Genomic DNA, 26375 nt, shown 5'->3' with positions numbered 1-26375 from the left:
ACATCTCCTGGAAATTAAAAAGAAAAACAGAAACAAATTGCAAAAAGCAGGATAATATAATATAATGCATCCCAGCTAGATTCTAAGGAATTTTTAGGATAAATAGTTGTGACTCTAAACTGTAATTACTATGTGTATCAAAAAAGTTTTATTTATATTCAAGCAATAAGATGAAGTATAGGTGCAAAAAGTTAAAAATTGTGAGTGAACATAATTTTCTTTCTGTATCCATAATCTTTGTGGTTTTGTTATACTTGGCTTCAACTTCAGTGGCACATCTTTCAGTGAAAGCTATTTCCCACCAGTATTACTTAACCAAGCAAACAGTTCTTGCACAGATGTTACTATATAATCACCATATAAAATGGGAAAGAACAACATATTGGTGATTTTTGCAAATTTCTGCAAATTCAGATTATCTTTTCCATAGGAAAGCAGGTATCCAGGATGTGCCAGCTGGAACTTTCAGTAATTTTTTTTCCTTATTTATGTATCTTTAGTTTCTTTTTTCTTTTTTCTTTTTTTTTCCCTGAGTGTATCCAAAAGATGGCAGCAATTTCCCCCACCCTCAAATATATGTTTGTAGGAATAATGCAATTTTGAAAACTTGTTAACCACAAAGTATTACAAACTATACAACATTCATAGCATGACTGAATCATAACAATCAAACTTTACACATAAGCAGAGGAATTTCTGAGTTTCCATTTGCTATTAGATAAGAGTTGAAATTACAAATTTAGTTAATTCAAATTTCTGTGGTCAGAAAATGTTAGCTGTTAGTTTAATTAGAACAAAGCCTTTATATCTGTAGATTGAACAAGATATGATACATCTCCAAAGCTGAGAAACACATAATTAACAAGTAGAATTGTGTGGTCTAAAGAAACTAAGATGGATTAAGTGCAAATTTATGAAATTTGATAGGATTATTGAAAACTTTCTCTTGTTATCATGAAAATGAAACTCCTGCAAGAAAAAAAATACTCCAGGAAGTGAATATTATTAAGAGTTCATAAGAAAGGAGGTGGGCAGTTCAACATTTACTGGCTATGAACTTCTGATGTGTAATGGACCTGAAATATTTCAGTAGAATGCTGAAAGATAGTCCAACTGATAGAATTCAGAGAGAGATAAAAAGTAAAAATAGATGTCATCCTATAAATCATTAATTCATTCTGACTGTTACATAAACATGATTAATTTATACTGGATAAAAAACAGAAAAAGGCCTTAATGACTACTTTCATTGTACAAGATGAGCTCTGCTTTCCCCTAGTGATCTAGATTCAATGTGTCCAGAAAATTATGAATTTAGCCATAAAAGCAAATCAGAGTAGAATAAGGATAAAAAAAAAAAAGTTCACTTCCAATTTTGATTTTGAGAAACCAGTGATACGTGGTTTAATATATTGATAACATCCTGCCTTCTTTTTCCCATCTTGTCCTTCCTTCTTTGAAGTCTTGATAAAAACAGTAACAGCTGGGGTTAAATTACTAAGTGGGAAACCTCTGTCGGATGAAAGCCTTTCCATCCCTCAAAACATTAAATAATTCAGGTTTGGAATGAATTTTCCATAGGAACGAAGCTGCAAAAATGTTAGATTTCTTTTTACCCTGGATGTAGTTCACTTCCAGATGTCCCCTGGGCATTTTGGTATTGTAGTTCCAACCTCCCCTGCTCTCTACCTGTGACACTTGTGCATGGGGTGGAATGAGGAGGAGGAGACCAAAAAATGGTTATTCTTTTGTCATTGGATTAATCAGGCCTGCTCAAAGATGGCAGACAGTTCAGGAGGACAGCCAACATACTTTTATTTTTCCTGTTCAGTGTTGAGTAAATTTCACAGGAGTTGGTAAAAGATGAACTCTGTGTATCCCGGTCTGACACTCATCACATGCAGAGCAATAATGTGTAAACTGCAAATGGTCTGAGAGTTGTTACTTAAGGGTTCTCACATTTCAAAATCAATTCTGAAAAACGAATACTAATTAAAAAAAAATCAAATCTGACATTAATTTATAGGAGGGAAAAAAACACCACCTCAAAACCCAGCTCTGGAAGAAACAGGTAATAGTAATGTCTAATGAAAATGTACGAAGCTAGCTATAAATTTTTATAGGAGTTGATTTCTGTACTGTAATTATGGGATATAGATTCCCTAGAATGAGTTGTTCCTTCTAAGACATATGAAAACAGAATTTTTTTTGTTTTCAGAGCAATGTGTTGATTTCTTGTGTTGTCTAAGTGGTGCTCATCATCAAGGACATCCAGTACAAGCTGATGCAAGTTCAGACCAAAAATATGCTAGAACCAATAATTAAATTGAAATTAAACTGAAGTGAATAAAGTAAATTTTGTATTGACTGTCATTCAATTATAGTCCATATCAAAATTATGTACTTCTAATTTTAGTTATATTTCAATTAAGAATGTGAATTTGGCATCTGTTCTCTGCTCTGATGACAAATATCAGGCCACCTCAGTGCCACTCAAACTTACCTAATGTTACCTGACATAGACCTCAAACCCTGAGAACCTTGGAGATTCTGAAACCCATTTTGCTTGCAAATACCTTTAGAGAGCAGTAAACAAGGTGCTGTCATGGTCCTTGCCTGATGCAGATCAGACCTCTGGGGTTAGCTCTGTTTTTCAGTGTTACAAATAAAAAACACGCACAAAAGAGCCCTTCAATCCCATTGCTGCTTTATATTTAGCAAACCTGTTACACTGATAACAATACTTAACTGCAGCACATTCTGCAAAACATTAGTGATGATTAACCCAGGGCCTGCTAAGTGACTGCTAAAATGAATAAATTGATGTTCCTGTGCAACTGAATAAAATAAAAAACCTCCCTCTGATGAAAAATTATTACCTAAGCAATCTCCAAACAATGATCAGGTTGCACTGTAACCCACCTTTATGTGCATTTTCTTGGCTGAATAAAAATATTGTTTTAGTGTTTTCTTGGTTTTTTGTTTGATTGTTTTTTCCCTAACTCTGGTTAAAAATGATTTATTTAAGGCTGAACATGATCTACAGTTATTCCAGGCAAATAAAATTAGATGTTTATGCATAGCATAGGCTTATCATAGGTGTAAATTGAATTTCTATTTAGCTGTCTTATGGAAGTTTATTTCTCAGACAGATTGCCAGATGATCTGTTGCCACCATACAATATTTGAAGATATTTTTAAATAATTGGCTAAAGACTTTTGTAAAACTAATATGTTTCCTGTTTAATTGTATATGGGAAAGTATTAGAAATGTATTTTCAGGCTTCAATCTCAAAAAGAATAAAAAAAATGGAAGAGAAGAAATTGAGAAAATATTCTCTCAAGGATATTGGAGGAATAGTGTGAGGAAATGTATTCTCAGACTGGGCTGTCTAAAGGAGGCATTCTTACCCATTGATTTCCCTGATTTTTGTTTTGTTTTGTTTTGTTTTGCTTGTTTTTTTCCAGTGAGGCATAAAGGCTGTGTTTCTACAGATGCAGGTGACTCATCCAATTAATTTCAAGATCATGTGTACACAATAAGTTCCAAAATGTGTGAAAACAATTATGTTCTCTGTGATGTGGGAACTTCAGTATGAGGAATTAGATTAAATCTGCAATTTTCTTTCATTTATGTGCCCAACTGCCTTTTTTCTCTGGAGCGGTTTTGCCTCTTATTCTGCCTTGATAAAGCAAATTATGTGCCTATTATTTTCAAGCACGTCCTCATAACGAGAGTCCCCAGTAAATAGAGCACCATGGAGTGTTTGCTGTTGAGCTGGCCCATTGCAGCTGTTTGCAAACTCCCTGGAGGTAAATTAATGTACGATCCAGGTTACACTGAAAAGGATGGAGGGCAAGGGAAGAGATTCCACTGGTATTAAAAGTGCTGAGCTTGAAAAGGACTACTTGGGCCTGCTGATGCTGTTCTTACCCCACCACTGGGCTTGGTGTCACAGAGCACTCTCCAGACATTGATCAAACACCTCAGCAGCCTTTTATTTTTTATTTTTTATTTCTTTTTTTTTTTTTTTTTTTTTTAGGGTGTTGGTTTTGATTCAGTTTCTCATTTTCCCCAGGAATATTCTCAGGTATAGCTGTGCTTCCCTAAATGCCTAGTAAATGAATCAAAGGAAAGGGTCTGGCCTTCTCTCATGTCCTGAGGCAAGGCAATCACCAGGATGAAGGTGCTGGGTTTAGTTACTGCTCAGTACGAGTCCAGGTGGAAAAAGTTCCCTTTCAAGTGCTTGGGCATGCTGTGCATTAGAGTTAAGGCAAACGAAGTCCCTTTTTTACCCCTCAAAGTCAACACAAGTGTAGTTTTTGCTGTTTTGATTTTTCCTTCTTCCCTTCTAACTGCAAAAAATGACAATTTTTATTTAAGTGGAGAAAAAATGGAAATATTTATTAACAAAGACACAGATCTGCATGCCATCTGAATATAACTGGTTGTTCCCTTATCATTCTCTGTCTGAAAAGCAAACAAACAAACAAAAAAAGTAATCCAGATTTTTATTTCCTCAGGTGTTTCAGGGAAATTATTCAACTTACTCAGATTTAAAAAGAAATAGAAAAGGAAGGATGAAAATATATATTTTTTTACTAGATGCAATCTTCCTTCTTGGTAACAGTTCTGAAAGGGTAAGGGTACTGACCATTCAAAATGCAATATAAATTCCTCTGGTCACTTCACGGTGCTGCCTGCACAGTTCTAATTCGGAATTGCAGGTGATTCATGCTGTCATGGTTTGACACTGGCACAATGCCAGTGCCCCCATGAGAATACCCTCTCCCTGGTGTCTGCTGTGAGATGTGACCAGGAACAAGCAAAGCAGGCCTTCACTTAGAAATAGGGAAAACTTTATTAACTAAACTACAAGTAAAAAGAAACCCACAAGGAAAATGAAAACTTCACAAATACATCTCCTCCTCCACCTCCCCACCAAATTCCCAATACAATACATTCCCCAAAATCACCAACTCTCAGTCCGGCACCACATTTCAAACAATCAATCCTCAGTTCATGAAGAGGAGAAGGAGTCATTCTTGTGCCATGGTGGCCTCTTCCTTCATGTCCAGTGCTCTCACCACTGTGCATGGACCAGAGCTGCTTCTAGGGTCATCTTTAAGGATGCCTTGTCTCATTCCAAAAAAAGGCACAGTCTCTTCTTCGGGACACCTGTCCCCCCCACATTTTTTCACCCCCTGGGGCCAAGGGGTACCGACACTGAATCCTCCTGGTTCTGAGGCCTTGCCTGCCCCTGGAATGCAGCCTCTGTATCACAAGGAAACAGTCCATGGCTATACAAAAAAAAGAGTCCAGCAAACATGCCACTCCATCTTCTCCATTCCTCCAACATCTCTCTCATTTGCCCAGACCTTCACCACTTGCCCATTTCCTTATTCATCCTGTACTCTTATCTCTCTTCTAGGAAGGGCCAATGTTCCGTAAGGTTTTCATTGTCTACAAGCAGCTGGGCTCTTTCTCAGTGCACCCCCCGCTTCGCTGCAGGCCATGCTGTGCCGGCAGTGCATGATATCAAATCCCAAGATAACAGTCCCTGGCTCTCTCTCTCTCTCCCTCTCTCTCTCTCTCTCTCCCAGAGAAGGCTGCCCAGTGCCTCCGGGTACCTCTCTCTTCCACCCTTCCACCCTCAGGGCCAGGCCTACCTCTCCCAGGCCGCATGGCTTTCCCCTCCCCTGGCCCAGCCAGCAGCTGGGCCAGGGCAGAGCTCCAAACCCTTTTCCCACCAGAAATCCAAAAAGAGCCTCCTAAGGGAGAGCCCTGCTTTTAACCCCGCGTTCTCAGAGGCAGATCCAATGCCCCAGTGGCCAAACCAGGTGCCAATATAAAAATCTGAGCACCCTCTGGTCTGACCACAGCATCCCAGAAAACATATTTCCTGTCAAACCACCGCACACGCAAAATAATGGTGGTGCACGTTGTATTTTTTGCCACGAAAAAGGAAAAAAACACCTTGTGGAGAAGAGCCACCAATGCCAGACAATGACATCCCCAGGTATGGGTAGCTTCCAGTTTTGTCATGAACCAGATTAAACTCTAGAGATTGTACAAAAGCAGAGGTCCTGGTAGGTTTGTGATCTTTGATAACAAAACTGTCCATGTGTTTTAGTTTCATTCACAGGTAAATAATTCTTCTTCAAGCCTGATTTTGAGTAATTCCAACTTTTAAACATATTCTCCTATCTCTTTGTTTACAACTTTGAGAAAATCTGTTTTTTCTGTCAGTACTTGTAGATAATCATGAGTTCACACCTTGATCTTTCACTGCAATACACTGAATATGTGAAACTTCACTTGTAGGACCTTACTTTCCTGCTCAGAGCATCTTGTATGCTTTAATTATAGAGCCCTAATATTTCCACATCAACTTTCTGAGTATGAATTCCAAATAATTGACATGCTCTTCTATTAGTGGCCTTATTAGAAGAAAGATTGCCTGCTAGTTTCCTCTGTGGAGTTATTTTTGCTCCTCAGAGAATAATGAATTCTTTTATTCAGGTAGAGTTCTGAGAGGTCACATACAGAGAAATATCTGTAGTAACTTGAAGCTATTTTTTCTTTCCCCCAGTGCAGTCACCTGTGCTATCACATCTCTCATGATGACCTAAATTCTGCATTTTCCAGTGTGTTATATTATTTGGGACCATTAAATCCAAGAATTCAAAATATTCTGGGCCCTTTTCTGATATTCTTCATTTATCTTTAGTGTGTATGTTATCCACTTAAAAGGATTAAATATATTATTTATTAATCAATTTCTTTTGCCTATGGGCAGACCTTGTGGACAGAATTGTATGCCTCAGGGAAATGAGTCAAAGATGTTTTCATTTTTTTGGCAGTTCACATAGTTCAGTGGTTATAGGGGTGGAGGATTCAATTATGCCCTCTGTATTTAATGTGGGGGATTTCTGCATGTGACATACCAACTCAGTGCTGAGAAATCTAACTGGAATCCTGGATTCTTCAGCGCTAGAAGATGCCTGATAAATAGGACAGCGTTCAAAGAAAACCAACAAAGATGATAGAAGGAGCGACACATTTCGATTTATGTTGACAAACGACTATGACTATATTAAAATAGTTGCTGTAGACAGTAATTCATGATTCTTTACTGTGCAACTTGCATATGTATACAGAGATTCAATGTAAATGGGTCCAGCTGTGATGTGAATGGGTTGATTTATCCATCTTCTCCCATCATAACACCCAGATGATAAATATCCACCTGGATAAGGCAAACAAGCTGGTCACTTCCATGCTCCCTTGGAACAGGGAATGGAGAACTCACAATATTTAAAATAATGAATATCAAGAGAAGAACACATATATTCCAAAATTTGAGGAGGAAAGCAGCCAGAATTGCTTCGTGGAGAGTAACAAGTGATGAAATTGCAGTTAGAGCATGCATTATTAGAGGCGTACAAGGTCTTCAAGACAAACTTCTTTTGATCAATAAAGTTTTTTTGAACTTTACAGAGCAAATATACCAGAAAATTTAGAGTTGCTGAGTTGTCTTACACAAGAGAAGGACTGCTATCATCCTCAAAATTATGTGTTAATAGGCATCAGGACTTTTGCCTGATGTGGCACTAATAACGGAGATAACCAGCAGATTTCTTTGCGTTCAGACTGCTAAACAGAGATGCTTAGGCTAGTCTCGAGATTGATTTGTTTGTTCTGTACAAAAAATAAGTCATTTATGTTGCTTTAAACAGAACAAAAATGTGTCCTGACTATAAAGGCTCTGGTAAAACTGGAAGCATGCTGAGATAGCACCCTGAAAGTATGGGCCACCTCATGTGTGTGTTGGGTAGCGGTGCATGGATGGAAGACATACAGATTTGTTAGCTCACCTCCTGCTGTTCTCTGTTCCATGGGTGGAAATGGAATTTATGATTCAGACTCTTCACCTACACTGCCTCTATGTGAACAATTATGTGAAGGACCCAAGGGAATGGCCTGAAGCTGAGCTGGGGGAAGTTTAGTTTGGATATCAGGAGAAAGTTCTTCCCCACAATGGGTGTTTGGGCAATAACAGGCTCCCCAGGGAATGGTCAGAGCACCAGACTGACACAGACCAAGAAACATTTGAGCAATGCTCTCAAGCATGGGGTGGGATTCCTGGGGATGGCCCTGCTGAGGGCCAAGAGATGGATTTGATGATCCTTGTAAGCCCCTTCCAAGCCAGGGTATTCTATCATTCTAAGTGATTGGTACTCACAGAAGGTTATATTAATGAATCTGCTTTTCATGGTGTTTCATTAAAGCAGAGCTTCACTTAGAGTGAGGATTTCAGTGACTTCAGCCCTGCTCAGCTATTCCCATTCACGTTGCTTGCCATAAAGAGACAGAAAACCTTCCAGGCTATTCCACAGCAACAGGAATTGGACTATCAAGGACTCTCCTAGTTTCAGCCGCACACAAATCTGCCATTTGAAATGCCCAGATTGAAGTCTCAAACAAGGGAACAAGCACTGTTTCATGACAATGGCTGGGCACTGTCGGTATCTTTGCTGTAAACAATCTGTTGAGGCAGCCACAGGAACCGCTTCCCTTCCAAGCCGTCCCTGCTGCTGAGCCCAGCCATCTGCACCATTTTTGGCATGTGCTATCTGCTAGAATTTGGATGAGATTAATCCCATTAGGGACACTCTTGAAAGTGCAATTAAGAAAGTTTTTTTCTTCTTCTTCTTCTTCTGCTGCTGCTTTCATCCCTTCTCTTTCTGTACTTTCCATTTTATTCCCTTCCATTCCTCTGGTAATCCTTTTCCACTTTTAATTTGTTCTTTGACTTTAATTAGTCTCCCTTTAAGCCTGCAAGCCTGTCTAATTTTCTTTCCTAGAAGCTGGAAGTCTCATCATGCTCACACAACTCCAGTGACAGGAATTGAATGTTAGCAGAGTGTTGTGCAGGGTCACAGTTTCAGAGGAATTGTGTTGGGAAGACATTGTTCTTCAAGCCCTAGAAATCTGCTAAAGCATTACCTGCCCATTACCTGCATTACCTGCAGTGGAGACACTGACTAAAAAAAAATCACTTTGTTTCGATATAGGTGGGGAAAATCTAAAAGATGAGGGTGTCAATGTGTGCATAACAGACTATCTCAGGAGATGCCAAGCTATGTATTGTTGCCAAAGTCTCCAAAAAAGTTGTTTTCAACACACATAATCAGTATTTTATCTTTTTATTAAAACCCTAGACTAAACCCTAAGCTAGCTATTTCAGGGGCCCCAAAGGTGGCCTCACAAATGTTTTTAAGTTTTAAAAATTAATTTCATAAGCTTTGGCAAAGTAAGAGCTGTAATCAGCTGAGAGACTGATGCACGTAGTTCTTCTTAGTTTACACTGACTACAGTTATGAAAGGAGCTGTTGTGTAATTTCTTTCCATGCAATCTCCTTGAAGTGCTAATGTAATTCTGTAATTCTTGTCCATTTTCACATGCCCAAAATAAATGAGTCCTAGCTGAAAGTCATATTCTCTTTCAAATCCTGATTCCTTTACTAACTTGATTGCTCTGCCAGATTATGTGATTACTTCAGTGTCTTTCCTGGCTGACTACCTGCAGGACAGCTTGCTGTGTTACACTGAACTTTTCTCTGTTGAACAGTGTCTTCACAGAAATTTGTCTTTGCAACTTGCAAAATGTGTACAGCTATTTTAGATTTTAATTCCGGATATTCAAAACTAAGCCCAAGTGTTGTCAAATTCTCAGTTGTTTCAAAACCAGCAGCTTCTTAAGTCATCCAGAATGCCTGGCAAGCTTTAAAAATCCCCCTTCTCCAAATTTTTTCTATCTAACATAAAAATTATGTTCTCAATTTGATTAAAAGCAGTCATTAGACGTTTTCTTCACAGTGAATAATCTTGCTTGGGCTGTCTGGTGGCATGATCATTTGATCTCTCATCACGCACAGCATGCCCGAGCTCTGCTCTGTGCAGTATCTGACACTGGGCACAGCCCAAGGATGAGTTCCTGAGCTTCATGAGGGTTCCACATGTTTGTAGATAAGCTCTAGAAACATATTATTTCTGTCCTGGGAATTGAGGAGAAAAAGAACAACCTAATAACTCATACAAATATAAGATGTATAATATATGAGCTCCAGAAACCCAGGAGCTCCAGAAGCCAGGTTCTTGTGTCTTTCATCCACTTAGAGCAGTTTCAATGGATTTCCCAGAGTGAAAAAAAAGCAAATTTCCAACATAATCTCTCTCTAAGTGCATACTCTGTTTACTAGTCCGTTCCTATAAAAGTGGACTTCAAAAGCCCCATTTTTCAACTCTTTCCCAAGATACTTAAAAGTTATTAAATGCCTGACATAAAAAGGAGTGCATCACATAAGTTTCCTATTTTTTTTTTCTTTTTTCCCCCAGGTAATATGCTCAAAATGAAAATTGGCCTCTGAATTGGCCTCTGATATTTGATGATGAGGAAGGGGTTAGAAAAAAGTCAAAATAGAAGATATAAAAGAAGCAATCCGAGCAGGTTGCAAAGGGAAATGTTAACAGGCATCAAAAATTAAGAATAGAAAAATAGAAAAAACATAGAAACATAGAAAAAGATTCAGAAAAAAAAATTAGAAACAGATGAGTTAAGGAATTATAAAGGAGTAAAGGGATAGAAGGAAAATGCAGAAATTTATACTTCAAAGAGCATTGGTTTCAGATGCTGTCTTTGCACTGCAGTTATCCTACGAGGTGCTAATAGTCCATGGTCATATCCCATATATGCTGCACATACTGGTAGCCAAAATGCACGCAGAGGTCATGTTAGGGGATCATTCTCCTGGCTCTGAACTTCTTAACCCCTGTTCCTCACTCAGTGGCTCTCTGGAGTAGGGAGCTGGAGAGGCATCATCTCAGCTGTAGACTGGCATGGGTCAATGTCTTCTGCCAGGTAACAACCTATAGAAAAAGAGAAAATGGCTTCAAGTTGTGCCAGAGGATGTTTAGGTTGAAAACTAGGAAATATTTCTTCAGAGAAAGGATGCTCAGGCATTGCAAAAGGCTATCCAGGATACTGGTGGATTCACCATTTCTTGAAGTGTTAACAGAACTTGTGCATGTGGAGGTTAGGGATGTGGTTTTGTGGTGATCCTGTCAATGCTGAGCTTGATGATCTTAGGGCACTTTTCCAACCTTAATTTTTCTGTGATTCTGTGATTCTAAGTCTTCTGAGCACAGGGCTTTTTTTTCTCTCCTCAGCCATGTACAAAGCTGTGTAAATCCAACATTAATATAAATTTATGGGGTGCTAGGCAAAGCAATGCTTCTCGTGTCTGGTGTTCTGACAGCCATCCAGAATGGAGAGGAGTCTGTGGGTCCCAGCCTCAGCAGTATGTAACACCCTGTGAAATCAGTGGGAGGCACAGCATTTATCAGGCTCTTCTGTGTTCTTTCAAGAGCTAGATTCCTCCTCACACAAAAATCTTCAGCAGAATTATGAATCACAGTGATGCTAGAGGGATATCTCCATTGGTACCCAGAAATAAAATTCTGTTTTCCCCCAGTCTGGGAAAAAAAAAGGGCAAGATGCAAAACAAATATATGTTTTCTTTTATTCTTTGTGGCCCAGCTCTTACCCTTGCTCTTACTCCCCAGCTTTTACTGCTCATAACAATATAAACAAACAGCTACTTCACTATAATAAATTTTGAACAAGTGGCAGTAGGAGGAAAAATCTAAACAAAATGCCAGTGACTATAAACAGATTTAAATGCACATATCCCTGAAACATGCTCATGAAAGGTTTATTTACTCTAAAGTAACACGCATTTTCACTCTTTAAGGAAAATAGTTGTTAGTGCCCATGTGTTATTCAAAGTATTTATAGGAAGCTCTGCAAAACCCAGTGAGATAACAATTTGGGCTGATTGACAGTGACAGCATATTTCAAGAATAGGATTACTTGGTGATTGAAGGTTTATTTTCTTTATTTTCATTTACCTAAAAATAACTATGGATCAAATTGTTTTGCAAAGCTATGGTTTATGTTTCTAAAGCATCACTGTACATACTCAATGAGTTTTAGTACAATAAGTTTTTAGCAATGCTTAAACCAATTTTGTGTATTGGGATACTTTAGGATGGTGTAATTCAAATACATTTTCAAACCTGTGAATAAAATGCATTTCAGATTGGCTGCAAGTAGGAAAAATGTGGAAAAATTGAAATTTTTATTCCAGTAAATTGTTAGTTGTTCCATTTCTGACCTCAAGCATCGCAAATAAAGTTAGCAAAAATCATACACAGTGAGTATTTTACAGGGTTGGAACACTTGGGAATATCTTTATCACTTGGGAATATCTTTAACACCACTGATGTTAATTTAGTCACAACAAAAAGAAGGATGTGGAGTGGGAACAGATGAGATACGCTGTAGTAGACATGATTGCTCAGGAAATGACCTACGCAGACACAATACCAGTTTGTACTGTGATGAAAGTTTCTGAGGGAATCAAATAATTCCCTGGCTCACAGTCAAAGTTCAATGCCATAGACAAATACCATGAATAATTCTTTTCAGGTTTAGTGCATAACAAGCTGCTAAAAAAAATCATTAAGATGTTTGTGATAGAATTACTTGCCTCTGAGTATTAATTCCTCCCACCCACTTTTATCTCTTTTCTTCTTGCAGGGTTTCCCTTTAAGTATATGACAGAATTTATGAGAGAAGTAGGAAATGTAAAATATCACCTGTTTGTGTTAGTCAATTGTGTAGAGCCCATGCTATCTTTCAAAATTCTTTTTTTTTCTCCATAAAGTTACTGTATGTGTATTTCCTAACAATAAAATATTTTACCAGGAAAATAGCAACCTGGAAGGGCTTAGATTTACATCTATTTGGAACAGGTTTTTCTGTTCCCATTTTATTTTATTTATATGTCTAGTTTATTTCTGCATTTGTGTTAATCTCAGGATGTTTAACATACGATGAATTTCTCACAATGGCACAGTGTTTAAAAGTTACCTATCTTCAGAACCCTCTCTAGCTAAACTGACAACCAAATACATATTTGTTTACTTGGTGGAAAACCAAGATAGGATGGGCCTTATTTGTTCTGTCAGTGTCTTGTGTGTCATATCTGTTCAGCTCAGTGATTACTGTCAGTATTGTGGCATTTAAAAGAAGACCTGAAGAGAGTGGAAATGCGATTTGTGTTCTGTGCTGCCTCACACATCACAAAGAAAACTGGCAGCTTGACCTTAGCAGCAGAGTAGAAAGAATACAACTCTTTTTTTTTTTTTTTTGTACACTGAGAGTTCCAGCCAAATGAATGCATCTTAATGGGGAAGTCACTCATGCCAGAGCAGGTGGGGAGGGGAGGGAAACAGGGAAATATTGTGTATCTGAAGAAAAAAACCACAGTGTTTGTTCCTGACTCTCTCTTTGAAATTATCATGAAATGCCTTGACCCCTATATCTGCCCTACTCACTGAAATATCTGAATTAAAGTGGTTAAAGCAGTGCGTGGTTAAGTGGGATGGAGCAGAGAGAGGGAAAGATGAAGGAATTGCCCTTGTAATTTCTGTAGGATTGGAGAGAAGCATCAGAGAGTATTGTGTCCAGCTAATATTAGAACACAGTTTATAAGAGCATTGAAAAAGCAATAAGCCTCAGGAGTGTTTTGTGTTTGATACATTGTGGAAGAGAACTGCTAACAGGATTAATATTTCTGGGCTACAGGAGAGCTTCTAAAGTTTAAAACTAAGCTTTTGGTTAAAGAATTACAATGGATTGATTACAATCAAAAGTAATTATGGTGGATTGATGTAGCTACTTGCTCACTTCCCAGTCCTACAGGAAAGAAAGAAACAGGAAGAGAGGGAGGGAAGGAAGGAAGGAAGGAAGGAAGGAAGGAAGGAAGGAAGGAAGGAAGGAAGGAAGGAAGGAAGGAAGGAAGGAAGGAAGGAAGGAAGGAAGGAAGGAAGGAAGGAAGGAAGGAAGGAAGGAAGGAAGGAAGGAAGGAAGGAAGGAAGGAAGGAAGGAAGGAAGGAAGGAAGGAAGGAAGGAAGGAAGGAAGGAAGGAAGGAAGGAAGGAAGGAAGGAAGGAAGGAAGGAAGGAAGGAAGGAAGGAAGGAAGGAAGGAAGGAAGGAAGGAAGGGCAGGCTTGTGCCTTGAGATAACAGTTTAACAACTGAAGCAAAAGCTGTGAATACGAGCGAATTTAAGATTTTATTTACTAATTCTCACTATAGGCAGATTTTTAGCCAATTTCTGAAAAGCAGAGCCTTGGCTCACATAATGGCTAATGGCTGTTTAGGAATACACATGCCATAACCATGAATGATTCTGCTGCTTCCTGCTTTCCTTGAGCTTTTGTTCCTGAGTACAATGCTCTTTGATATGAATATCTCTCTAACCGGTTCAGAGCAGCTGTCTCAGCTGTGTGTCCCCACAGGTCCTTGACTATTCCTCCTGGAGGCACACTGGGAAAAAGGGAGAGCCTTGATGTGGCACAGAACAGTTCATCAATGACCAAAACATTGGTGAATTATCAACACTGGTTAAGTCACAGAACCAAAACCTGCCACCATATGGGCTGCTGTGAAGAAAATTAACTTCACCACAGCCTTACCTCCAGTACAGAAAGTTATAGCATGAAAAGGAGTGAAAGAAATGTGGGACATTTTGGTTGTTTGTTTCTATAACATCATAACTAACTGTATATTAGTACTGACATGCTCTTCTGTTTTGTTGAAAAGTTGGAGGCCACAAATCCTGTGGGAACCAGAATTATTTTCCTTCTTTTCTCTCCTTGTTTGCAACCTGATTGGTTTCTTTTATTTTTTCCCACACTTTTTTTTTGTAGAAACATGATAGTTTGAAACTGACTGCTGTTGGCATGGAAGTATTTGTGCTGTGCACTTTACAGTGTATGGTTTTCCTGAAGGCCATCTAAAATATTCTCTGTCCAGCTGTGTTTCTGGGGAACACCACCACTGAAGCCAGCTGAGTATTTTGATCAGGTGATGAGGTATTTAAATTAGTGCTTGAATTTTTTTCCACACAGGAGGAAGTTTATGGCACAGCACTTTTTCTGCAGCTGAAATGAGGTTAGCATAATTATTTGAGCATAATTAAATCATCATTGCCAAGTGGTGGGTCAGCAACACCAACATTTTTTTGCCATTTCTAAAGTACCTATAATTCCAAAGAAAGTTAAATCTGTTAGTTTCTGAAAGGAATCTCTCAAAGCAAACAGTATTGCAGTCATCCTCCACAGCAGTCCTTTAATTTCAGTTTCTCTGTACAGCACAGTATTCCCAGGTCAGTCTGAGAGGCCAAGATGCTTTTGAAGCTGGCGAATGTTCAATCAAGCTGTTCTGTAGCAGATGAGGAGGTCTGGGCCAGCATCAACCATGTGCAGGAGCCAGACACGAAGCAGTGGGGCCAGAGGAATGGGCCAGCAGCGTTCCCCCTGCAGAGCTGGTGCCACGAGGGACAAATCCCTCTACAGCAGTGCTGTTGCTCTCATCATCTCTGTGACACTGGATGGACATTGTCCAAGTAGTTTTTTTGGTTTTTTTGGATTTTTTCTTCAAGGCCTGGTCATTTCTTGGCCTTGTCAGCATTTTTGGCAAATTCTTAGATCTGCACAGTGTCAGGGAATGGTGATTAAGAACCACAGCAGTCACTGCTGAAGAATGCAATGGACAATACTGGCAGTTATTAAAGACAAATGAGGTTTTGTGTGACGGTGTTCACAGGGGTTCTCAGATGAGGGAAGAGACGAGGATCTGAATCCATGTTTCCAAAGGCTTGACTTATTATTTTATTATATATATTACATTAAAACTATACTAAAAGAATAGAAGAAAGGATTTCATCAGAAGGCTAGCTAAGAATAGAATAGCAAAGGATGATAACAAAGGTTTGTGGCTCGGTTCTCTGTCCAAGCCAGCTGAGTGTGATTGGCCATTAATTAGAAACATCCAACATGGGCCAATCACAGATGCACCTGTTGCATTCCACAGCAGCAGATAACCATTGTTTACATTTTGTTCCTGAGGCCTCTCAGCTTCTCAGGAGGAAAAATCCTAAGGAAAAGATTTTTTATGAAAAATGTCTGTGACAGTTTATTCCCTCTTTCATTCAATTAAAATAATTTAATATAAATGACACAAAAAATATGTATAAAAATAACCCCTCCTTATTTTCTTCCCTATTTCATCTGATCTAATATAGTTCTTAAAACTGGTTTGTGGGTGTATATTTCTGTATTGTTTCCCCTGTCACTATCTTGGGCCATACTTATTTTTGAAAAATGCATATGTATTTGTTAGTTTTTGGACATTAAACAGATGCAGAAAGTTCAAGTGAAGTCCTGTCTAATAATCCCTAGACTGCCATAAATCTTTGCTTAGATTCTAATTTTCAGTTTTTCAATTCATAAATGTGCCTGATTAATAAACTCATCATTGACTCATAAATAAAAAGAAATTTAAGTTGCATCATGTGTAGCAATTAAATCACTGGTATTGCAGCAGCTGGTGTATATGCTGGTTGAATTGAGAAAGCTATTGCAAAGATAATTAATGAGTAAATGTAAATATCTTTCTGGTCTAAGCTTCCCATAATCCTGACACTGCAGCTTGGGGCCACTCTGCTTTGGTTATCTGATGGCAAAGCTTGTATTGAAAGACAGAATCTTCACCTTTTCTGTCATTTATATGTTTTATCCTGTTTTGTGGTCTAGTGTCTGTTTCTCATCTGCTCCTGTTTCTCATCACCAGATGTATTTGCCCTCCTTTGTATGCAAGAAGCTCTCTGAACTTCAAATGCAAAATACCTTTTTAAAGCTGTTAAGTGTTACATCTTTGCAGATGTTTCAGCCACAAGCTGCCATCATGCGCAGCATATTTCCATAACTGGTACCAGGTGACAAGTTCTTTGAAATCTCTCCAGAAATGCCACCTCAATAATCAAACTAAGAGATAACCCTAAACATAAGATAAATTCTGTAAAGGTGATACAACTAGGCATAGTGGCTCAAGGTCTATCGTAGGTTCTCAGAGAATCTGCAATACTCTCTGGTAAATTAAACAATCTGTAAAATCAGCATGTATCTCTCCAAAGAGAGCATTGCAGACAGAACACAGGTTTGGATGAGATGCTAGGCAGATATTCCTGGCTGTGAGGGTGGTCAGGCACTGGCACAGATCAGTTGTGGTTGTCCCATCCCTGGAAGCGTCCAAGACCAGATTTGGGACCAACCTAGGATACTGGAAGGTCCCTGTCCACGGCAGGGGGTGGAACTTCAAGGTCTCTTCCAACCCAAACTGTTCTATAATTCTATAATACTTAGTTGCTGAAAGTACTGAATAGTTGATCAGATTTTGAGGCACAACCAGCTCCTTCTTGTCCATGTTTTGGGCAGGATCCAGCTTTGTTCCACTTCCCTGAGATTTGCTCCCAAACAGAAACTCCAGGAGACAAAATAATAGTTTATTTCAAACTGTGATGGACTTAAATGTGGCACATCTCTTTAGGACTTCAAGACTCAGGCAGATGTGGGATTTGCCAGAAAGAGGCATTTGATGAATTCTATGGGGAGAAATTTGGATACTAAAGCTAATTAATCCAGATAATATTCTGAATCCAGATGTCTGGGCTCTCTGAAGTTCATGGGTTGAGGAGGGCAGTGTTAGACACTCAATGCTTTCTATTGCTTGAGACAAACCTGGGTTAGTAAGCAACTGGGATGTAAAACTGTTAAAGGGCTGGTGGGAATAGCCATAATTCAGCTCTGGGCAAGGGTGAATAATGTAATTGATGCCAAGAGTTTTTGAAAATGATGAATTGTAGCATTCAGTAGCAGTTCCTATTAATGCAAAGTTTAACAGTGTTTCCTCTTATTTATAAAGGGAGTATCTGATGGAATAACTATTTTTTTTATTTTTAATATATCTTTCCTCTATTAAAATCATCCATATCTGTGGTGAAAAGAATGGCCTTGTTTAAATAGAAAATATATGGTGTACCCATCAGTGTGATGCGTATCCTCCTTGGACCTTAATCCATTAAAATGTAAGATTTTTCAGTCCCTAGCCTAAAGAGCTAGTTTCTTTTAGCTCCTGCAGACTGATGAATTTAACTTTGGAGTTCCCTAACACAGAAACCTTCAACATGCCCACAGGCAAAGATCCCAGTTACATTCCACTTTTATTAAAGCAAGTTAGATTTATGAATTTTTTATTTTCAGCAAGGCAAGCAGTAAGCACCTGCTGTCCTACTGCAATTTTCATATATTTTGCAAGGGAAACAATTTAGCTTTTACATATGGACGAAAGGGGGAATCACTTATTTAGACAGTCTTAATTTTGTTTGCCTCAAGTACCCTAGATTTTTGTAGATATTTCACAAAATGTGTGTTACAGTGAATAGATTTAGGGATCTCTTAAGAAAGAAGCAACATCACAAAGTACATCTCTGCAAAGAACATTTTTAATCTTAGAGTAGCTAAGTTTCCCAGAAATGCAGGATTGAAGGCAGCTGACAGCTCGCAAGACTTTGCTTTGCTTGCACTCAGGCAGACAATTCCTCCTAGACAGTCACTTGATATTCATAGTTTCACTGAAGCAAGTTAAGTCAACAGTTTCCAAACGGTATCACCCATATTTAGAGAGTTTGGTGGTGAACGATGAGTCAGAGCTTTGTGGAGCAGACATCTCTCCTGACATCGATATCACTTTGTCTGCCGCGCCTCGCGCTCTCGCCGGCACTTGTTCCTGATTGATCTCTTGTTCTGCACCACTTGATTCATCTCGGTCAGCCATCCACGGGCATGAAAAATTCATCCCGACACAACAAATACTCCGTAGCCTATGATATTTCCTTCCCTTGGGTTTCAAGACAATTAATTCCTCCAGAGAGCAGAAAACTTAGGGATAATAGCAATTCTGGCGTTTCTGTGGTGAGAGAAAGCGCAATTGTGTGTCTCCATTCCCTCACATAAGAATAAAGATAGCGTGTTACAAAGGTGAATCCTCTCAATAATCAACAAGTAATTCAACTGAGTGGGCGTGCAAAGGAATTTATTTCCTCCTTTATGCTAAGTACTACTTAATACTGTGTACTAAATTTCCAGAAAGTTGTATAGATCTATATCAGCAGCAATGTTTTTGTAAAGAGAGTTCCTTTTTTAAAGAACATATCTTATTAGATAAATAAATTCCAATATGTCTTGGTGTTGCTATACCTTTACTTGTAAAATGCCTACTTGTCTGGGTCAAATTCAGTCTCTCATAAATAATAATCTCTCACATAATAGTCCTGTAAAGTGCACTTCTCTCTAAACTTGCAGTTGACATCAGCTTTTTCACCACAAAAAGCTTTTCCAACTAAAAGAGCTGGGATAATATTCTGCCTCTAGATACTATGGAAAATCTGAAATGAAAGCTATGAAATCAGACATTATTAGGTCCAAGAGGTGAATAGAGAGCTCTTAAGTCACAGACCAAAGTCTTATTCCTGAGATTAACTTTCCTCTTTTAGAATGGGAGTCAAATTTACAAATCATTAGACCTAGAAAATGTGATATTTGATAAATGCTGTCTGATGCCTTTTAGGTTGTTTCCTGTAAGACAAAGTGGCATCTGAAACAATCAAAGAGACAAATGAAGAGAGAACTTTGCATAAGAGACAGATGATATGTAATTTAAGCTATCTAGTGGCTGACTACAGTAATTGAGTTGAATAAATTGCTCTCCTCCACAAGCAGTGGAGTTTTCTGGTGTAATATGTGTAAACAGCTCTTGAACATGGGGTGGGGCTGGGCGTAACTGAGGTGAGGTGGCCCAAACCATGCACCTGCTGGTGCCTAGGCTCCCACCACCTCACCCCTTTGCTTGTGCCTCTCTCTGTCACAATATATTCAGTTTAAACAGATATCTAGTTTATATCTTTTTTATGTGTATAGTCAATTTCTTTTTTTCTCTTTTGGAAAAAATAGGTATTTTCTCTTAACATTTCAAATGCTGTGTCATATTACAATTCCTGTGTCATTGCAATATAGGGCATCTCTTCTTTTTTATTTTTCCTAATACTAAATCTCTAATATTTCCTGAGAACTGACATAAGTCTGATGAGAGCAATTTATTGGAAAACAATCTTTACAGTTGCTTTGTGTGTGTTCAGAGATGCAGCAGCTCCATTAGTGAACACTGCAGGTCAATTCCAGTCGCCCCTGACCAGTGCTATGGTTGTAATGAGCTGCATTTCATTAAAATGTCAAAAGACATTGAGCAGGAACACATATTCAGATCTAGCTGGGTAATTATTCAGGTGACTAGTTTTCCAAAAGCAGAATGATATTATTTCACTCTCTTATATGTGGTAGCCTCCATGAAAGGAATTTCCTTGGCCATACCATTAAAATGGGTCTTATAGATAGAGGTTCATATCAGATGATGTGTGTTGGAAAGTTTGCCTGTGTCTGATGATATTCTTTGTTTGAATTCTGTTTCTGTCAGATCATTATTTGATTGAGTAAATTAATTTTCAGACCGTTTTTCATGCAGTACAGGACATGGTTTGTCCTCTTGGCTGCCAGAGCTCACTGCTGGCTCATGCTGGACTTGCTTTTTCACCAGCACCCCAAGTTCCCTTTCCCAGGGCTGCTACTTGGCCACTCATCCCGAAGCTTATGCTTGTGTCCAGGATTACTCTGTCCCAGATGCAGAATCTTTCATTTGCTCTTGCTGAATTCCACAGAAGTGATGTTTGCCCAATGCTCCTGTCTATGAAGATCCCCCTGCAAAGGGCTCTCACCCCTTAAGAAAGTCAGCCAAGAGGGATCTTCTAAGAATTCAGTTTCTATTGCTCCTCTAGACCCCATTTTGCAAGTCATTCATAACATTTAAATAGATTTTAGTAACAATTTTCTGAATATCTTGCTCTCCAGCAGCTATTGGACAAACCCCATGGATTTCCCTGACTTTTTTCTGTATCTCTTTCTGGCCAACTGTATCAGAACATTCAGTGCGCAGCCAGACCTCAGGAGTAAACAAGGGAAAGCTGAAGCCCTCTGGAATGAAAGTAGCATTGGGAAAAACATCAGCATTTCTTTTTGACCCTTGTCACCACATAAAGCTATTTAGCAGAAAACATCCCTGGAAGTTGATCAGGTGTTCAACAGCTTCCATATATGGCTTTCCAGAAGGCTCCAGAGGAGAGAAATGCAAACCACCCAGCCCTTGCCAGATTTAAAAGGCATGGAATCTGTCTCAAATCCCATTTAATAGCACATCAATACAGCTACAAGTCTCGTGGAGAAGATTACAGAAAACAACATCCCTTTATGAGAGAAATTACTACTCTCAAGGGTCTTGAAATATATAAAAATAATCTACAGCCCAATTTCTGTTAAATATTGTACTTTTCAAAACTGATGTGCAGTTACTCCAAAACCAGCTCTTTACAAAAATCGATTCAGTAATTGCAAAATAGTAAAAAGCACGCTGTGCACCTGCCTTTTCATTATCCACTTGAGGATAACAGGCTGCCAAAGGAAGGTAAAAAGAAACAAATTCTGGGAGTAATTTTATTCAGCAATAATCTAAGGAACCAATGATATAATACAACATGTTAAAAAATAAATGGAAAAAGTGACTCACTTCTTCTGGATATTCTGTGAGTGGCTGGATCAGTCTGAATGAACTTGTGGTTGATTTTTCTTTCTGGTGCGTAAGGTTGTTGTTAACATGGTCCTCCAAAGCCAGGTGAAGATCATGACAAGGTTTATGCTGACTTCATTGTGCTGTGAACAGAGGTGTAATCACCTCTCTGTATTTAACTGCACCAAAAGTTTTACTCTACATTCTTATACATAACTACCCCTAATCTTCCCTCAGTTCCCAGAGTTTTTCCCGTGTAGTAATAAATGCAGAACAGAAATTTTACAGATTTTTTTCTACACTGACATCAGATAGGAGTTGAGTTTCAGTTTTATGTGAAATTCAGTGTTCTTCGAAATGCTATTTTTTTTTTGGTTGTACAAAAATGTTGAAGAATCTCAGATTGTTATAAGTACTTTGAAGCAGGGAGACTAAAATTTGTCCAGTTTGAGAATACACAAGCACAGAAAAATGCCAATTCCGTCACAGAGAATTAATTTTGATGTCTTATGTGATGGAAACCCACTTAATACTTTCAAAAAGTTTTAAGCTCAGGTACAGAAGTCTTTTCCTACTTAGAAAAGGAGAGATCTCAATCTTAGCATTCATACATCAAACAAACTTCTCGCATGTGATATTTAGAGGGTGGGGAGGACAGAGCAAGTCCTACATTTCATACATGCAAGATCTTGCTCCTAGACTTGGGTACAAAAATATGCAGTTCACTTGAAGGAAGTGCTTAAGGGTGTAGTTGTGCAGTTACTGTCTCGGGAAAAAAGAGATGATCCTTGTCCAATACCCAAATCAGTGGTTGTCCTTGTATCAGCAAAAAGCCCTGGAAAGCCCTCTTTATTTGCAGGATATAACCAAGGCCAGCAATTCCATGGAGAAAAAGAAATTAAATAGGTATTTAAACAATATGTCAATGGATAAATTGAATTACATTCTAATATCTGCTTTTTGTTTAACCTTTCTATAAACTAACGAGCCTCGTGTGTTCAAAAGAGCAATTAAAGAGCTCAGCTAAAGAATATTTTAATGACTTCCCACACTGAGAGGTTATTTGATATTAATTTTTTTTTCTCCTTCATCTTAAAATGCAGATTTATTTAATGGAGAATAAGGTTATTTACCAAAGTGCTGGGAAAATGTCTCAAGCAGCATATAAAGACAGCAGATCATATATGATTCCATCTATTTTAATCTGATTTCAGCACTTGGTTATTTATCATACAGTAAAATAAAAAGTGAAACCACAGTGAGTATTTAAAAGAATAAAATGCCTAAATTATTTAGAGGAAGCAAAAACAGACCATTGTTCTAAATGCTCTGGTCTTCTTTTGTACGAACATACACTTCTAATAATTTCCATAAAACAAAAAATAGAACATGAAAAAAACAAAAACAAAAACAACAACAAAAACCAAAACCAAAACCAAAAAAAATACAAAAACCCCCAAAAAAACAAAAAAACAAAAAGAGGCAGAGGGAGGAAAAACTAAATGGCAGCAATAAGGAATAGCACACGGAGAGCTCACTGCCATTTATATTCCAGGTACATTTACATGTATTTATTTGCAATACTCTCAACTGACCCTTGTGTTTTTCATACATAGCTAAGCCAAATAAAGTATGAGAAATAAAGGACTAACACACTTAAGGTTTCTGCTGACAAGAAGCAACTTCTCATAGTTCTCCTAAGTCCTAACCTGCTTCTCTCTGTGTAAAACTGTTCTTTGGAAGACAGCTTCAAGTGACTTTATCCTGACAAAAAAAATGTACTAAGTTAGAATGCAAACACCTGAAGAATCTTGAGTTATTGGGCAATGTCAAGGCTGTCCTAGGTGAAGAGATTTAGGTTGAGTAAATTTTAAGGATTTCATTTCCTGAATGTTTCTTGAGTGGTTCTTCAGTGTACACTGAGTGTAAATTGTGGCTCTGACCCATTTGGAGCAATGGAGCTGCACAAAAATGAAGAATCTCAAGAGGCATTTTTCTCAGGTAGAAACAGTACCTACTGTTGAATCCTCCACTTGAGAGGTCTGAATCTAAGAACTTGAAATCAGACAAAAAAAATGTTTTATTTTTAAGAGATTTTGTAATTTTTTAAAAAAGAACTGCTGCACTGCTACATTCTTCTTTTGCATTTTCAGAGTTGACAAATAAGGCTTCTAAAATCATTCCTGAACAGCTCTTTTGCGGAGGCATGCTGAGTTTATGAATCAGCAAGAATTTAAATTATAGTAAATTTCAGATCCAGTTACTTCAGAGAAGGTCAAGAAACAGATGTTTAAGCAGATATATTACAAGGAAAACTGAATGGAAAAATCTTCACATGTTGGTAATGGATGTTTCCCCAGGGAGGTGAGGGTTTGGAGAGTTATAATTTGGGGCACAGCAAAAGGGACATTCAGACCTAGATTCTCTGAAAATCAAGGTGGGTACTCCTGTTTAAGTTTATACTCAAACACTGCTTTATGGAAAAAATGTATGAGCCTTCAGGCTGTTTTAGAAACATTCTCTCCATAGGAAAACATGTTCCTGCACAGCTTGTACATATACTGAGAATTAATAGTCAGGCCAAGAACTCAAAAAAAACAACAACTGAAATAATAAATAATTTATAGCACTTTGATCTGATCCTCAATGTAATAAACTGAGGTGATTCCATAGACTTAAATGAATATGGAGTAGATCTTATGCTGGGGAAAGGCTTCAGACAGGGCAGCCATCATTAAAAATGATGGGATTGGTGAAAACTTCTTTGTTAGACAGCTCAGCATATAAACTGAGGAAAAATAAAACTCTTCATTTAAATAAAATGATAACTGGGCTAATACATATGACAGAAAGCAAAAAGGTACTTCCCATACTTCAACACAATAAATGGAAATAAAATCAAGCATGATAAACTTTAGCTTTGCTGGATGATAACCTCTTTTACAGAATATTCTACAGAGGAATGCTTGACAGCTGATTTTTACATTAATACTTTGCCTTTGTGTTGCAAGGTAAGGGATAAGCATAAGCTAATCAAAGCCACATTTAACAAGCAATTATTTTAAAAAATGGAATAATATTTTACAAATGAAATGGTCAGTGATAGCTATTAGGGTGCTCTCAGGTCCAGCCTGTCTTTCTCAAAAATGAATTTGCTCTTTGTGAGCCAAGAGCAATCATTATTTTCTGCTGATTTCAAGCCTCTGCTGGAGAGAGAGCACTTTTAACACTCCATAGAGACATTGCAGAAGAAAAGGCTTTAATTAACAAAAAAACCTACAGTTAAACTGAAACTACATTAATTGACAGTGAGCAACCTTTGAAATATAGGTAAAACAGTAATTTCTTTTCTTATGATTTACTCAAGCTTTTCTTCCTAGTCAAACATGCCATGGTCTCATTCTCATCCTTTGATTCAGCCTTATCAAAGATGCAAATGACTCCTGTAAAAATCAAGAATTTGCTAATTGCCTTTCCACGATGCATTATCTTTTTTTATTTTAACAGTGTGGCAGAAGCTCAGACCCACTGTAAAACTTCGATTTTTCACTGGGGACATGAAACCATTTCTTGCTTTGTTTTTTAGGCGCAAAGAGGGTGATATTGCACTTCCCACTCGCTATTTTGTCTCCTCGTTGATAATTTAGCTTGCTGGCAGGAATGCATTGCCTTCTGGCAGGAGTAAGTGGCACAGGGCTCATAAACCTGGTGACTGGTACCTGGCGCCCTTTGGCCCTGGCTGTGGACAGCTGCAAGCTCCTGGTGCCTGAGAGCAGCTCTGCAGATCCTGCTCTTTGCTGCTGAGGACTTCAGTGATGCTTTTTTTCAGCATGCAGATCTATTGAAACAGTGCCCGAGCAGCATCTGTTGTCTTCAGGCTCCTAAATTATTTACGTGTCTTGTTAATTACGCTTTTCTTTTGAAATGTCTTGTCTTTATATGTGATGTAGAAGTGAGTACCTTTAGCTGGCAACAATTAAATGTGGTTTTAACTTTCCCAGAGTCGTTATTTCTCCAACTTTGTTTGTCAGCTATACCCTGTGTAACTGCAAGTCATTTGTAAAAGGAATTATCACAATATTTGTTAGATGGACACACCTACAAGAGTCTAGAGCAATACTTGGGAACAAGACTGTGTGATTTGTAATCAGATGTCCATAAAATAAGTATAATTAAAAAACGAAACTGTTTTGAGCAGTATTCTAATCTTGAATTCTGCCGACACATTTTCCAAACAGTGTAATGATGTGAATGCAAAATTCTAAATATTTCCTGAATAGGCAATACAGATCCAGATATCTGCTATATCATATCCAAAAACTTCCAAGGAATCTTCAGGAGTTGAGGTTGTCTTAGTCAGCAGGTTTGTTGCTATAAAATCCTCTGTGATCATAAAACCACAGAATGGCCTGGGTTGGAAGAGAACTTAAAGATCATATAGGTCCTACTCCTTCCACTAGACCAGGGTGCTCTCCTTGGATTTACTTCTTACAGTGAAGATTATTAACCCACATTAAGAATTAGAAAAATGCTCCTCATTTTCTTGTGGGAGAGAAAACAAAATTAAGGTATATTAAGGAAAACTTGTCAGTTGATTTTACAGCTCTCAAGAGAAATGTGCTTCACAGTAGACTTTTAGGAAGGAACTGGGAAAAATCTTATAATAGTCTTTAAGTGATCTTTTAACTCTCACTTGTGCACTAAATAGCAAATATATATATTTATTTAA

General features: G+C 38.1%; 1 protein-coding gene across 1 annotated transcript in view; it reads left to right on the top strand.

Annotated features, from left to right (window-relative positions):
- RIT2 (Ras like without CAAX 2) overlaps nucleotides 1–26375 on the top strand; it is a 178843-nt gene that overhangs the window by 1048 nt on the left and 151420 nt on the right. The gene's annotated exons all lie outside the window — the stretch shown is intronic.

This window comes from Ammospiza caudacuta, chromosome Z, assembly GCF_027887145.1.
Source record: "Ammospiza caudacuta isolate bAmmCau1 chromosome Z, bAmmCau1.pri, whole genome shotgun sequence".
Lineage (NCBI taxonomy): Eukaryota > Metazoa > Chordata > Aves > Passeriformes > Passerellidae > Ammospiza > Ammospiza caudacuta.
The sequence above is the reverse complement of the archived record's forward strand: the minus strand, read 5'-3'. Positions and strand labels throughout refer to the sequence as shown.